The sequence below is a fragment of the Notamacropus eugenii genome, chromosome 2 (genome assembly GCF_028372415.1).
Source record: "Notamacropus eugenii isolate mMacEug1 chromosome 2, mMacEug1.pri_v2, whole genome shotgun sequence".
In the NCBI taxonomy this organism is placed as follows: Eukaryota; Metazoa; Chordata; class Mammalia; order Diprotodontia; family Macropodidae; genus Notamacropus; species Notamacropus eugenii.
The window spans coordinates 431,587,658-431,603,637 of record NC_092873.1 but is presented as its reverse complement, the minus strand read 5'-3'; the positions used below and the strand labels follow the sequence as shown (position 1 = coordinate 431,603,637).

At 37.9% G+C, this 15,980-nt stretch overlaps 1 long non-coding RNA gene across 1 annotated transcript in view; it reads right to left on the bottom strand.

Annotated features, from left to right (window-relative positions):
* Positions 1-4,427: 4,427 nt before the first annotated feature.
* The window catches only part of LOC140529367 (uncharacterized), a 34,345-nt gene continuing 22,792 nt past the window's right edge, over positions 4,428-15,980 (bottom strand). Inside the window, exon 2 of the long non-coding RNA XR_011975534.1 lies at positions 4,428-5,363. This is a non-coding gene — a long non-coding RNA (uncharacterized lncRNA). The remainder of the gene's footprint in view (positions 5,364-15,980) is intronic.

Here is a 15,980-nt window from a genome sequence, read left to right as displayed (position 1 = left end):
CAGCAGCTGCCATTTAATAGTGAAGTTTAAATCTTGAGGCGAGATTTTTCTAAGACTCCTAAATATTTGTCATTGACTTATTTAACAAGAAAACATCTTTTGGCATACTCTTATGAATTATCTCTGCTGATCATCACATCTCTGCTTTCCATTGTGTTGTCTCCATTGGTCTTGTGGACTTTAAATCAATCAATAAATGTTTATTAAGCACCCACTACGTTTATGGATTGATTGAAAGTCCATAATGCATAAATTGGAAAGAAAAGCAATACCCAGCAAAGAACAGTAGAGGGCAGCACAATGACATCATTCTAAGTGTGAGGTTGCCCTGCCATTATCTACTTACTGGTAATGGATGTGCCCATGCAGAAGCCTTGGGCACATGGTTTCAATGTGCTTGTCTGGGCACACACGTTCCATGGATACATGTGTTCCCCATGTGTATTCCACACAGGCACATTCCCAGATAGATGTGTTCTCTTCTGCATGTGCCTGCCCCTACTGAAGCCCTGGTGATTATAGAAATGTGCTCCCTGCATGAGGGGGACTTTTCTCATTATTTTTTCACTGTTATTTCATTAATTTTTTTTTTTAAAGTTAGACCACTGTGTTCTTTAGTGACTGATAAAACCACATCGATGAGGGCTCATAAGCTGTAGTTCTGACTGTGCTGAATGGATTGTTGTCCTTCATTCTCGAAGAGGACCAAGAGGACATCACCGTGCTGAAGCCAAGTTTCAGTGTGTCCAGCTGTGGCTGATCAGACCAGTATGAACTTAGAACCCTCTACCACAGGTTGGGCACAAATAGTTGGTGTGAACATTTGAGGTGAACTCTAAATTTGGAAGCTGTTTCGATTCTGCTTTGCTCATAGAGCATATAGCACCTTTTCTCATGTGGGCACGCCATGCTGAGTGGTCCTATGCCAGTGTATCCCATGTCACACAATCAATTCCAAAATTCTTGAGAGACCTTGAGAGTGTCCTTTTATTGCTTTTTATGATACTTTGTGAGTACTGGCCTTGTGTGAGTTCTCCATAATATAGTCCTTTTGGCAAGCATGCATTCTGTATTCAAACAACATGGCCAGTCCATCAGAGGTGTGCTCTCTGAAGCAGAGTTTGAATGCTTGGCAGTTTAGTTTGAGAAAGAACCTCAGTGTCTGGTACCTTATCCTGCCAGGTGATCTTCAGAATTTTCCTAAGACAACTGAAATTTTAAAAAGCCGTTCAGTTTCCTAGCATGGCTCTGGTATACAATCCAGGTTACACAGGCAAACAACAACATCAGCACAATGGTTCCATAGACCCTCAGTTTGGTAGTCAGTCTAATACTTTCCTTCAGGGTCCTGAAAATACTGAGCTAGCTCTGGCAATTCATGCATCAACCTCATTATCAATGTGTATATCTCTGGAAAGTATACTACAAAGGTAAATGAACTTCTCCATAGCATTCAGAACTTCTCCTTTTGTTGTAACCAATGGTTCCACGTATGGATGGTGTGGTGGTGGCTGATGGAGCACCTGTCTTTTGTGATGTTAATTGTTGGGCCAATATTAGCACAAGCAGCAGAGAATTGATCCATACTTTATTGCATCTCAGCTTCAGAGGCTGCATTGAGTGCACTGTACTTTCCAAACAGAAAATCATGCACCAATACACCCTTCACTTTGGTATTGGCTTGTAGCCTTTTCCAGTTGAAGAATTTGCCATTTGTAGAGTAGCTGACCTTGATGCTGTGTTCATCCTCACTGAAAACATTTGATAACATGGCTGAAAATACCATGCTAAAAAGCATGGGAGCAGCCTTATTTTATTCTTTTGGTGACTAGGAAAGCAAGAGCATTTTTGGTATGCACTTGTCCCACCTCTCATCAGTGGCTCCAAGAAGCTGTACCACACCCCAGTAAGCTGTTGTGGCAGAAGTACTGAGTCCTTCAAGTCTACAGTAGCTTTCCTGGCAGCCCATGTAGGACAGAGATCAAGAAATTCCATAATTGGAGAGTAATTCCTTTGGTTTAAGATTTTGTTCCTTGTAAATGTCACCTTTCCTCAATTTACTTACTTTTAACTCTATCTGTCATTTACCCCAGAGTATGAATGAATTTATCAAATCCTCTGATAAGAGGAAGGGAAAATCCACAAGGAGGTTCAGAACAGGAAAAACTAAATCTTTCGTAATTTTGCTCAGGATTCCCCTTGGTTATATATACAGAAAAATTATAAAATTATTTTAATTCTTGATATCAAAATATATTTTAATCTAAAGGCTAAGACGTTATGTAATTTGATACTTTTGATACTTGGTAAAAGTATCAAATTACATAAGAAAACAACATATACAATAACAATACAATATATACAATTGCTAAGAAAACCACGTATATAGCGACTACAATGAAGTTACCAATGATCTCCTAACAAATCTAGGGCAGCTAGGTGACCCAGTGGAAACAGTACAGGGCCTGGAATCAGAAAGACCTGAATTCAAATCAGATCTCAGAAACTATCTATGTTATCCTGGGAAAGTTACTAAAAAAAACCAAACCTCTATTTGCCTCAGTTTCCTCAACTGTAAAGGGCAGATATTAATAGTACCTACTTCCCAGGGCTGTTGTGAAGACTGAATGAGTATATCTGTAAAGTACTTAGCACAGTGCCTGGTACTACATTAGAAGCTCAATACAAGTTTCTTTCCTTCCTGCCTGCCTCCCTTAGTGGCCTTTCCTCAATCCTCATCCTTCCTGACCTTTCTCTAACTAGTTCTCTAACTAACTGTCATTCACCCTCTTCTCCATGATACTCTTTTTTCTCTAGGTTTTCATGATATTATTCTCTCCTGGCTCTCCCTCTTCCTATCACGCTGTTCTTGTTCAGTCTCCTTTGTTGGATCTCCATCCAGATCACACCCACTCACCACAGGTGTCCCTCTCTGCCAAGGCTCTGTCCTGGGAACGCTTCTCTTCTCCCTGCGTACTGTCTGATTTGGTGGTCTCGCCCCATGGTCTCCATCCTCACTGCTGTGTATCTACCTATTTAGCCTGGACCTTTCTCTCCTGACCTCCAATCTCACATCACCAGCCACCTTTGGGATATCTCACACTAGATGTCCCATCGACACCTTAAACTCAACATGTTCAAAACCAAACTCATTACCTTTCCCCTCAACCCCTTCTTTCTTCCTGACTTTCCTTTGAACTGTCACTTACTGTGTGTCAGGCACCACTGTCCTTCCAGTCATCCAGACTTGTTTCATCCTCACCTCCTCCTTCTCACTTCCCATTTCCAGTCTACTGTCAAGACTTGTCTACCTTAGTAACATTTCTCATTTATGATCTCTCTTCTCTCCTCTGACACTGCCACCACCATGGTCTGGGGCCTCATCACTTCATAACTGGACTACTGTAATAGCCTGCTGGTTGTTATCCCTGCCTCTAGGCGCTCCCTACTCCAGTCTGTCTTCCACAGTGATCTTTCTAAAGTCAAAGTCTACTCCTATCACCCCATTCCATTCAATAAGCTACAGTGGCAACCCAGTAGGACATTCAAAACCCTTCATATCCAGCCAGTCTTGCTACACCTTATTCCCCTCCATATACTCTGCAATTCAGTGACACCACCCTCCTTGCTGTTCCTCACAGATGACCCTTTACCCCCCGACTCTTCATTTTTACTGACTGTCCCCCAAACCTGAAATGTTCTCCCTCTTCATCTCTGCCTCTTGGATGGCCTAACTTCCTTCCCATACCACCTAAAATCTCACCTTCCACAAGAAACCTTTCTTGATCCTTCTTAATGTTAGTGCTAGATAATCTATTGCTTATCTGCAATATATCCTGTATACAACTTATCTCACAAGTCTTAGGGCAGTTTTAAGCCTGTAAAGACTTTTTAAAAACTTATATATTTTAGAAGATATACAAGGTGTCCTAAAAGTCTTTGAGCAGTTTTGAGCTATCACAGCTTGTAAAGCTTAAAACTGCTCTGAGACTTTCAGGGCACCCTATATACCTTGCTTGTACACAGCTGACCACACATTTGTTTCCTCCATAAGAACATGAGATCCTGACAGCAGGGACCGTCTTTTGTTTTCCTTTGTATTCCCAGCACTTTGAGTGCCTGACACATAACAGGTATTTAATAAATGTTGATTTGATCTGATTTGACACAGGACAAGGTCAGCTTGACTTACAGAGACATCACAGACACAACGCGATCCGTAGAAATATTCTACAAGATCTACAGTTTCAGCCCTGTGAAAAAATGTCTTAGTAAATTACCCAAGGAGGTGTAAACACAGGTTAATGGTTCTTAAACTTTAAAACAAATAAGTTTGTTCTAGTAACAGAGCCTCCACAGTAGCTCTTACTGTTGATTACGAGTCAGAGAGCTATGCAGAGAGACATATCAGTGAAAAAAAGGCGCCATCAATCAATAAACATTTATTAAGCACTTACTGTGTGTCAGGAACTGTGCTAAGCTCTGGTAATACAAAAAAGGGGGAAAGACAGTCCCTTTACAACAAACAATTCAATTTCTGTGGAGGGGGACAGTGAATTAATTCAGGATCACTATGCCCTAGCCCCTCTACCAGGAAGAGAAAGCCAGTGGGTAGAATGACTTTGAGGTGTGCTTGACTAGTCAAATTGTTGTGAAAGTACATGACAATAGGATCATCTAAGGTGAGACTTTATTGCAAGTATTTTAGTGTCGGGAGCATCTCATGACTAAAGTGAAGGGAAAGGATTTTATAAGGAACTGTGAATCTCCATTATGTAGCGCTTGTTGGGGTGTTTTTTTAAGTATGTGATAAATTTAAAATGTAGCTTTCAAAGCCATCCTGCTGGCCTGTGATTCCTTCTGGACTTTTTTTCTGTTAACTTCCCTTTTGGGGAGATGAAGGGAACCCTATCCCTAGCCTTCCTATCCCTCTTACTTCCCTCCTCCCAAATGAAAAAAAGAAAGAATGAAAATTAATACTTGGGCTTTTTTTAGGGTTTGCTAAATTCCAAAGAAAATTAAGGGAGGTGGTAGGAATACATAGCCTCTGAAGTCCATTCTACCTCTAGAGTTCTCCTATGAACAAACATTTCATTATACAAAGAACTCAAAAGGCATGAAATCTTGACCTGTTTTGTGGTTTGTTTTACATTTCAAATTTAACATTGTAGTTCTAACACTGTCCTGCCTTTCTGTGTCCCCTTCTGGACTTATTCAGGCTTTTATCTGTTTGTTCTCTAATCATCTGTAGATATTCTTTTCTTTCATTTTTTTGTAACAAATCACACAATCAAACGAAATAGATCCCCTCATTGGCCATTTTCTTCATCTGGAAGGGAGCAGCATTCTGGATCACTGGTACTCTGCAGATGAAGAAAGAGAGAACCGAAAAGGTCAAGTGACTTGGTCAAGGTAAGTATTCAGAGGTGGGATTTCAGTCCAGGCCTTATGACTCCAGAGACAGTGCTCTGATTATTAAATTCATGAGACAGAGAGATAGATGGATATCTAGGTAGGTAGATAGATACATGAATAGATAGATATATGGATGGATAGATAATAAAATAGAGGGATGGACAAAAAGATGGAGAGGGGGAGAGAGAGAGAGGAGAGAGAGAGAAGTTAAATGTTGGTCATTAGCAGCGAATATATATTGCTTCTCAGTAATAAAAGCTGCCTTATCATTTTGCAAAGGGAATTTTGGATGCTTAACTCAGTGCCTCTACATCTCTGGGATACTGTTCATCGAGTAGTCTGGCTGTGTTAGCAACTGAGGTTGTCTACAACAGTTCTGCCCTCTGCAGGAGAATGAGTGTATGGAAAGTAGCTAAGCAGTTTTCATAATTCTCATACTTAATGACCAAATAATCCTAGATGAAATTCACTTTTTACTATAAGCAAACAGTAAGTTATTATTACTGTAATCCATTTTAAACACAGAATATACCCTATTAAATATTTAACAGTTTTCAGACATTTTGATCACATTATTTTAACAGCTCAATTCATAATTTAACTGTATCAATATTAAAAGGAAAAATTACTTCTCCAACAGTATTTGATACAGTGGTATCCAAAATTTCACAATATAAATTTTTTTGAAACAATTATTTTTAAACTATAAAACAAACTTATTACCAAGCAAGTGACGTCAATTCAATTGAATTGTCTTACACAGAAAATCATTCATTTTACATTTCCAATATGAAGTACGTACATTTACTAACATTTTTTAAGTGCTTTCCATGGGCCAGGCACTGTGATAAGCACTTTGCAATCACGTGATCCTCATAATAACCCTAAGAGGGAAGTGCTAATATTATTCTCCTTTATAGATTAGGCTTAACGTCACACAATGATCTGACCTTGGTATTTTGTTTTGTTTTGTTTTTGCATTAGGCTCTGATTTACTACAACTATCCTAAGAGGAAAACATATCTCATTGTAAATAAGACCCCATCATGATTTAGTTTCAGAAGTTTTAACCAAATCAAATCTGGATTTATAATTACCAATGGTATTTAAATCTTATTTTTCCAAGGTCCTGCCCTTTCCAGTCAGTTCAGCTCCTCATAACTTGTTCTTTATTTCTTCTGAATCACCAAAACAGTCAAATCAATTCCTTTTATTTTCCTAATGTCACTCCATTCAGATGCTTCCCATATACTTTAAGAAGGCCAATGAAGGGCACATCTCACTTTACCCCAAGTTTTTCAATTTTTCAACTGCAGCCCCAGAAAGCTCAAAGAGGGGAGTGCACGTGGTAGGCAGGAAAGTTACTTACTAAAATTTTGGCGAAGGCCTTTAGCGTAACTATTTATGCCAGACAAAGGAAGACAACATCACTTTGTTAATTTGTACTTGAAGAAGACATAATGAACTTGGCGATCTTAGAAAGGCATGAGAAAACATGAAATGGTACAGAGCAAAGTAGGCAGAACCAAGAGAGCACTGCATACAATAATAATACTGTATTAAAAGCAACTTTGAGGGGCTAAGTCATTTTGACTACTATAAATGCAGAAATTAAAAATAAAGGACATATGAAGATAGACGCTATCCTCAACCAAAGAACTGATAAACAGAAGTATGTATAGAACCATTTTACATACACACATACCCACGCAGACACAGACACCTGATTTGTGTTTAATGGTAGCCATGGCTGGAGGCGCCGGGGGGGGGGGGGGGGGGGGGGGGAAGGAGGGGAAGGGAAGAAAAAAAGGGGAAAAAAAGAATTTCCATGACAACTGTCGCGTATTTAGAAGGAATAGTAAATTGTACATGGTGGATTTGCAGTTTCGTATGCAGTCATCTTTTTTAATTGTACGATGTCATGGAAATGCTTGTTTTATTCCATAAATTAAAGCTTTAAAGAAAAATCCAAAAACAAAAGGACATTCAGTACTTGTCAAATCTTTCATATCTCAATGAAATGTAACCTCAACCTCTTTCTAAACTCCAAATTATCTTTTCCTGTTTGCCTTCCCTTCCCTCTTGAAGTTGCCCTTTTATTTTACACTTTTGACTCCTCACTTCTCTATTACTTTTACTGCCTTTTTACTTTGTCTAATTTTTATTTTCCAATCATATCCCAGACCATCTTCACTCCGCTAAGGTTTTTTTTTTTCTCTGCAATTTAACATATGATTTTATTACATAAAACAAATTAATTGCAAGACTATTGCCTTTGGGGATCTTAAAAGCTTACAAATTTGTGGTCTATTCCAACCCCCTTTTTGATTAGTCTATCTAAACAATTAGATAACAAAACAGTTCTGTTCCACCTTTCACAGAATAAAATAACACAAAACATTCTTATTTTTAAGTTGTTCTTTGATTTAAACAAGCTTCTAAAAAAAAGTTCATAATAGTTAAATTTAAACTGCAAACTGCTTTCACTTTGGAACTTCACTAATACTATTTCCAAAGTAGCTTGAGTTTTCTTTTTCTAATCTGTGAAATCACTTTCCTTCCTTGCACTAAAACATTGTTCCCATGTAACTTTTACAAATTCACTACAACATTTTAGCATTTACAGGAATATTCAAACCACAATTTGGAAATTCATAATAATTTTAGTTTCTAATTAGTTTACATTCCTACAGACTAAGAACAAAGATTCCCTTCCTTCGTATCTGTGTCTCTTATCTACTTCCCCAACTTGAAGGGTTAGGCATGGAGATATAAAGAAGCTATCTTTCTAAAAACTTCAAAAGTTTCTCAAAAAAAAAAAAACCATCTTTTAAAATTTTTGCACTCTTTTTCCTTGGACTAATCAGGCAACAGGAAGAAGTTGGTTTGATCCACACAAAACACAAATTATATGATAGGACAAACACATAAATGTACTTCCTGGGAAAACTTTTCTTTCTTATCTCCCAATGAAAGTTTTAATCCAATGTTCTGAAAGCAATCTCAAAGCTTTGGAAAGCCCTTTCTTTGGGCCAGATCTCAGGAGCCATCTGGATTTTCATATATTTTAGACCAATCTTTACACAATTTGGAAGGGGGGAAGGCAAGGCAATTGGGGTTAAGTAACTTGCCCAAGGTCACACAATAGTGAGTGAGTGTCAAGTGTCTGAGACTAGATTTGAACTCAGGTCCTCCCGAGTGCTCTATTCACATGCCATCTAGCTGCTCCAAGAGCTCTATTTTTGGTCATCCCTTTCTAAAGGGGACTGACTCCCGGCCAATAAGAACTTCTCTAAGGAGGTGTCTATCTGAATCTCTTGAGTTTTAGATCAAATTTCACACAATTTAATAGTGCTTTTTTATTTTTATTCCCAATTGAACTGGGAGCTTCCCCTGGTGCCAAGCTATAAGAAGATTTTCTACGCGAGTTACTGTCATGACTTTTAGTATGCAACTACCAGATTCGATTATTCCCTTATAGGACTTTCCCACTAATGAAGAAGTCCCCAAACAGTGTGAGGTTTACCTAAGTTTTTATTCCCTTCAAAGACTTTCCCTGCAGGTGTTTCTCTACAATATGTGTTCTTCCTCAACAATGTGGGGGATTACCATAGCTTGGAAAAAATTTGAGATCAAGGTTGAGGGGGAGTCTGACCTCTATGGCAGCCCTCTCTTGAGAAGTCCTCCAGTGGAAGTGCTATAAGGAGCTCTCCTGAGAGGCTCCTTTGGGGCCAGGCTCCTTTTCTCAGCCCTCTGGTTGGCTTGCCAACTGTCTTGAATAAAATTGATAAGAGACTGAAGAATTGAAATCTAAGCATATCAATGTATTAGTAAGGCTAGCAGTTGCATAACAAATCAGGTCCAAAGTCTCTCAGTTGACACAAGGATGCCATTTGGCTGTTAACATGGCTTTCTTATAGACACTAATAAGGAATCAATCATCTTAGACAATCTTGAGTAACATGGGCATTCTCTCTTTCCTACTGGACAGTTTTACAAATCTTGTGGTTATTTCAAGAATATTCTCATACAGTCTTTGGTTATTATAAGAACATACCATAAGATATATGGGACATTTCCCAGGACATGTGCAGTTAGTACTATCCAATTTTCCCAGAAATTATATGAAAAAGGCATAAGAATACAAAATTTTAAGTCACAAAGCAAAGTTTGGTTTGATTATTTACTTCCACCTCTAATCCCATCCCCAATAGCACCAACAACTCACATAGCCCTTTGTTTTTCATTCTTCTAACGCATTATCATCATGTATAATTATGTATTATTTTATGTTAGAGTTACCTGCCAAAATGAAAGCTCCACGAGAGGAGGGGTTCTACCTTTCCTAAACATTATATCCTCCTCTATCACCTCTCTGCACACATATTAATACTTAATGATGGTTTATTGAACTGACAAGTAGCCATACCATCATTTATTCCTATTGTGGCAAAAATGCTGTTAAAATTCTTTAATATTTTAGAATAATGATTCTAAAAGAAATGAGTTGGTTTTTTTTAGGTTTAAGCATTTTTACTCCCTTGCTCAATAAACTTCAAAAGTTTCTTATTACCTTTAAGATCAAATATAAATTCCTTCTTTGGTACTTAAAGTCCTTCACAATCTGGTTCCACCTTATTTTTTTCAATCTTCTTGCACATTATTCCCTTCATGTACTCTTTGGTCCTGCTAAACCAGCCTTCTTATTGTTCCTTATACATGACCCTCCATCTCCCATCTCCATGCCTTAGCACTGACTTCTCTCCATGCTTAGAAGGCACTCCCTTCTCACCTCTGCCTCATAGAATCCAGTTCTTTCAAGACTCAGCTCAGACACTAGCTTCTATAAAAGCCTCTTCTGAAACCTAGAGCTATTTAGTGATTTCCCCTCTTAAAATTCCCTTGTATTAATTTTGTTTATATTTCCTATTTGCCTATGTTTGTATTCCTATTTTCCTAGAGGCTCCTTGGAAGCAGAGACTATTTCCCTTTTTCTTTGTATCCCCAGGGCCTATCACAGTGCCTGATATGTAGTACATAGCAGACAAGACATTCTTGCTGATTGATTGATTGAAAATACCTCATTTTCTTTGTAAATTGAGATGACGCTCCCAATTTTGTGCAGCCCTAAGGGTTTTTTGCTTTCAGAAATGCCAGGAGAAAAGAAATATATCATGAATGCTTGTGCTTTCAAATTTCCTATGTGAATATTTTAAAGATCCATGATTTAATCCATTTGGTTACTCCCTATACCAGCACAGGTTCCAATCCCTTCTCAGTTTAGTAAATGTTCAATCCTCTTTTCAGTTTTCTTTTGTGTATTGTCCTCTTTCATTAGACTGTAAGTTATCTGAGGCAAGGACTGTTTTTCTTTCTTATTTGTATCCCCACATCTTAACACAATACCAGACATTTAGAAAGTACTTACTATTGACTATTGACTGACCCATGATCATTTATGGCTTAGTAAGTATCTGAAACAAGAATTGAACATGCGGCTTCCTAGCTGCAAGTCCAACACTCCTTTCTCTAGGCTACAGACTCCTCATTTGCAGATGACTAAAAGTTTAAGTGACTTGCCTACAGTCACGGGTAATTGGTAGCAGATTTAGGGTTAAAAACTAGCTAACCTGGCTCCTAATCCCTTTATCTTTTTATTAAAGAAGGTTCTCACTTTACATAAACGTACCATTCCTATATGAATGCAATGGAATACTATTGTGCTATAAGAAATGATGAACAAGGAAGACTTCAGAAGAGTCCTGGAAGGACTTATATGAACTGATGCTAAGTGAAAGGAGCAGAACCAGGAGAACATTGTACACAGTAACAGCCAGTGTGTGAGGATTGTTTCTGGTAGACTTAGCCCTTCACAGCAATGCAAGGACCTAAAACATTCCCAAAAGACTCTTGAGGCAAAATGCCATCCACATCCAGAGAAAAAACAATAGAACTGGATCGCAGAATGGAGCAGAATATTTTCTCTTGTGTTATGTCTTGTTTTGTTTGGGTTTTTCTCATGGTTTCTCCCATTCATTATAATTTTTCTATGCAACATGACTAATGTGAAAATGTGATTAATAAGAATGTATGTGTAGAACCCATATAAGATTGCATGCCATCTTGGGGAAGAAGGGGGTAGAAAATCTAAGACTTATGGAAGTGATTGTAGAAAACAGAAAACAAATAAGTAAAAAAATTTTAAAACATGAATGTACCATGCCACAAACCTCTGTGTAAAGAAACTTTTATGGAATGTGAATTTTCCCCTACCCACCCACTTCACTTAGACTATATTACAAAGGCATACACAAAATCTACCTTCACGCATGTAATGGTAAGGGAGTCTGAAGATCTTCCCTGCCCTTTAAGGTGTATATGACCTGTTTTGAGCTTTGGCTCAGCCCACAACCTAAGTCACATGGAGCTGATGGTGGAAGGAACTTGGCAAAGGGCTGGAACTGGAAGGGCAGAGGTGAGAGAGAGGGTGAGGTGGAGCTGAAAGAGAGAGAGCAAGCAGAGCAGAGCAGCTAGCATGAGTAAGACAGGGAGTGATTTTGCCTAAGGGAGCTTGTTTGTGGGGAGGCCTGGCAGAGGGAAGTCTTATGGGATGACTGTGCTCCCTGTATCGATAATATGTATAGATTTCTTTATTACTATGATGGATTTGACTTTCTGGTATCTGAATAAATATTTTGGTTTCTTCTTTGAGGAAGAGAGTTTATATTTTGGGAATCTACCCTGGAAATACACCTTCTCCATAGTGGCTGTTATGGGTATCACATTGGTACTATGACACAAGTCATAAAATATACTAAAATGCAGACATAATAAATACTGTCCTATGATAAACAGATTTATGAAATGAAAGGTAAAGTTGATGATAAAGTATGCACAGTACTGTACAGTAAAGTTAACATACGTGTGCAGTATTTTGTCCCTTACCCAACCACTACACTTAGCCTTCATCACTGGTAGTTGACTATGCAACAATTTTTTGAAGCTATCAAGAGATGTTTGGACAATGGCTCTCTTTTTTCCTCATATATCTGATGATAACAAGTAATATTTTCCTCAACTAGCCTTTGAACTTTTAGAAACCTTGAAGTATTGGGTTGCATCTTTTCAATAAAAGAAAAACATTCATTCAAATGATGAAATGCTTCTGCCAACTGTTTTATTGTGAGCCTTTTGAGTTGACCTTGGGTTCCAAAATTCCCCTTTCTTCTTCTACAATCTTTGCAGCTAGCAGCTCAATCAGATCCTCATTCAGAATCCTTATTTGGATTTCTTTCACACTTCTTTACATAGTCAAATTTGTGTAATGTGAATTTACATAAAATGAGAATTATCTGTATTGTATATTGCCTCTTTACTCTCTTGTTCTGACCTGTTTTTCAAAAAGGTCAGAACAAGAGAATAAATTAAAATAAACCTTCTTCCTCATGGCAGAGAAATGGGCAACTCTCTGCCCAAGGTATGCAACAAGAAAGTTGCATACCCTGTCAATTTTGTTTCTTAATTATTGATATAAAAGGGGACTCGGTCTATGCAGGGCATTTTTCTTCCATTAAGGACAAAAATAGCATTTTAAGCAGCTGAATGCCAGGCTATTTCTTAAACTTAATTTCTTGTCTGTTAGTGTTTAGGAATCTCCTTCCTGAGAGGGTCAAAGGCCTAGACTGCTGAGAGTCAGTAATCTTGTCAAACTATGCAAAGTATTGTGAGAATCTATAAGAGTTGGTGAGGTGCAGTGTTTTCTAATTTCCTTGGATATTTATCTAGTAACCAGAGCCTACTGATAGAAGAGTTGAGAAATTTTAAAAGATATTTAAGTACTCTCTCATTCCACTCCACCCCTTCTCCTCCCCCAATTAAAATCTCTCTATTCCTATTAAGCTCAACTCATATGTTAGTTTTTCCATGAAGCTTTCCAAGATTCTCCAGAATTGGCATGTTAGTCAGAGGTCAAAGAAGGAAGCAAAGGTGGAAAAGGTCATTGAATTTGAAGTTTAGGATGTTTACTGGTGACCTTTGAAAGTATAATTTTAATAGAATGATGGGGATGGAGAGTGGACACTGAGAAGATATCAAGTAGAGGAATCTTCTGAAAATATTTTGACTATAAAGGGGAGGAGGGAAATGAGACATAACTACATGCTGTAGAACAGGTAATGAAAAGATTCTCTTTTTAAAGTTTGAGGAAACCTGAGAATTTTTTGTTAATCAGATGGGAAGGACTTGGAGAGAGGAAAAGGTGTAAGATGCATAAGAAAAAAGGCATGATAACTGGAATTTTGGCAGAGGCAGGAAGGAATGGGACTAAGGACACAGATGGATAAGCATAAGCAAAGAGTTTGGCTTAGGAAAGAATGGATGATGATTCTGAAAAGATTTAAAGACTGGCCAAAGGGAGCTGAGGGGATTTATAAGTGATAGACTCAATAATTTAATGAAGTAAGAGCCTAAGCTCATTTGGGTGTGTGTACATATGTGTATGTATGTGTGTTTGAAGGGTATTATTTGAGGTTTGAGGAGAAAGGAGTAAAATCACAACTCCTTCAAAGGATCAAAGTAAATTACTAGGTAAAACTTTCTCTTTTTGTCAGTCTCAGGTAGTGATCAGACTTTCCTTTTTTCACTTTTATTTTTACTTTATTTCCTTAGTAAAAGTTATTTTTAAGCTTTGAAGATTTTTGAGGGTTTGGAAAGGGAGAGGACTCTTCCTCATCCGGGATAAAGAGAGGTGGTTGGTATATCTGTGGACAGAATGTGGTTTAAGAGTAGAAAGGAAGTTACCACAACTAGGGAGTGGTCTAAGAGGTTAGAAACGGGAGGAGTACAAGGGCTCTGACAATGACAGAGTGTAGAAGCAATTAAGGACATCCGGGAAACTGTCATTTCACCACCACCACCACCACCCCCAATGTTACAACAACTCAAGGAGTGAAGTAATACTTCCTTACTTCTAAACTTTCCTCTAGGAGTTGATGTACTGATAAGAACACTGCTTTTGAAATCAGAATACCAGCTCTGGTATTTCCTCTGTTCAAGACTTTGGAGAAACACTTCCTCTTTCCTGACTCAATTTTCTCAAGTCTTTCTTGCTTGCTTTAGTGTAGTGAGATTTAATGAATGAATCATTATTTCCACTATGCTCAGTCTTCATCTTTTTCAGAATGAAACGGCTCATTATTTTAATCTCTTTTTATGGCATCACTTTAATTATTTATCTCTGAATTTTCTATAATGTCACATAATTTTGTTAAGGTCTAGGAATGAAACTGTACATAGTATATTCCTGGTGTTGATATGTCACAATAGTACCTTATTATAAGAAGCAGATTTTTTGTGTGTATGGTGGCTAAGAATTGAAAACTGAGAGGATATCTATCAAGGAGGGAACAGATGAATGACTGTGATGAAATACTATTGTACTATAAGAAATTATGAAGGGGATGGTTTCAGAAAAACCTGGGAAGACTTGTATGAACTGATGCAAAGTGAAGTGAGCAGGACAGGACAACAATCTAAATAGCAATAGCAATGTTGTAGAAATAATAAACTTTGAAAGCATCATCAAATCTGATCAATACAATGATCCATGATAGCTGCAAAGGACTCATGATGTGAAATGCTATCCACCCCTAGACAGAGAACCACCACTGAACTCAGAGTGCAGATTGACACATAGTTTTTTCTTTTCTTTAATTTTGTTGGTTGTTTTTCCCCCCAATACATGACTAATGTAGAAATATGTTTTGAATGACTCCATTTGTACAATGGGTATCATATTTCTTGCCTTCTCAATGGATGGGGGAAGAAGGAGAGGGGAGAGAATCTGGAACTGAAAATAAAAATTAAACTTTAAAAATGCTGTAATAGTCTCTGTTTTCTTTCTTGATGGGTCCAACATTTGATTCAACTTTTTAGTTACAATGGCAGCTTGAGCTATTGTCCTTAGAAAGAATTCATAATAGTACTGAGTCTTTTCTGTGCTATAACTAATAATTCTGTGTCCTTCATTCTACAATTATACTTTAATTATTTAATAATTTAAATTATTTTTCCAAAAGTACACATGCTTCTCAGGAAAGATCTCAACTCTACGTGGAGCCAGGACCAAATTCTATTCACATGGGGATAGGCACCTGATCAGAGGACTTGAAGATAGGACTCCTGACTCTTTTATTGAATGACACTATAACTCTCTGTGAGTTTGTGTTTCCACTTTCCCTTACTTGCTAACAAAATTTTTTAGAGTTAAGGGAAAGTTAGAAAGGAACATATAAACAGTGTACTCTGGTATCAGTGCTATAAAGAGAAAAAGAAGGAAAGTCATTCCCAACAGCAAGGCAGCATACATGCTACAGGGGAAAGATAAATGGATGGAGTGAGAAGATGTGGTGAATTTATAGACAATGTTATGTTAGCCCCTGCCTTCTTGCATGAGGTAGGCAGGCTCTCTGCTCATACTCCCTCCTGAACTGGAAGAGATTTCCCTTCCTGCCCTGAAATTCCACTGCACTTTTATTTCATTAATGGCACTTATTCATAGTCTGTCT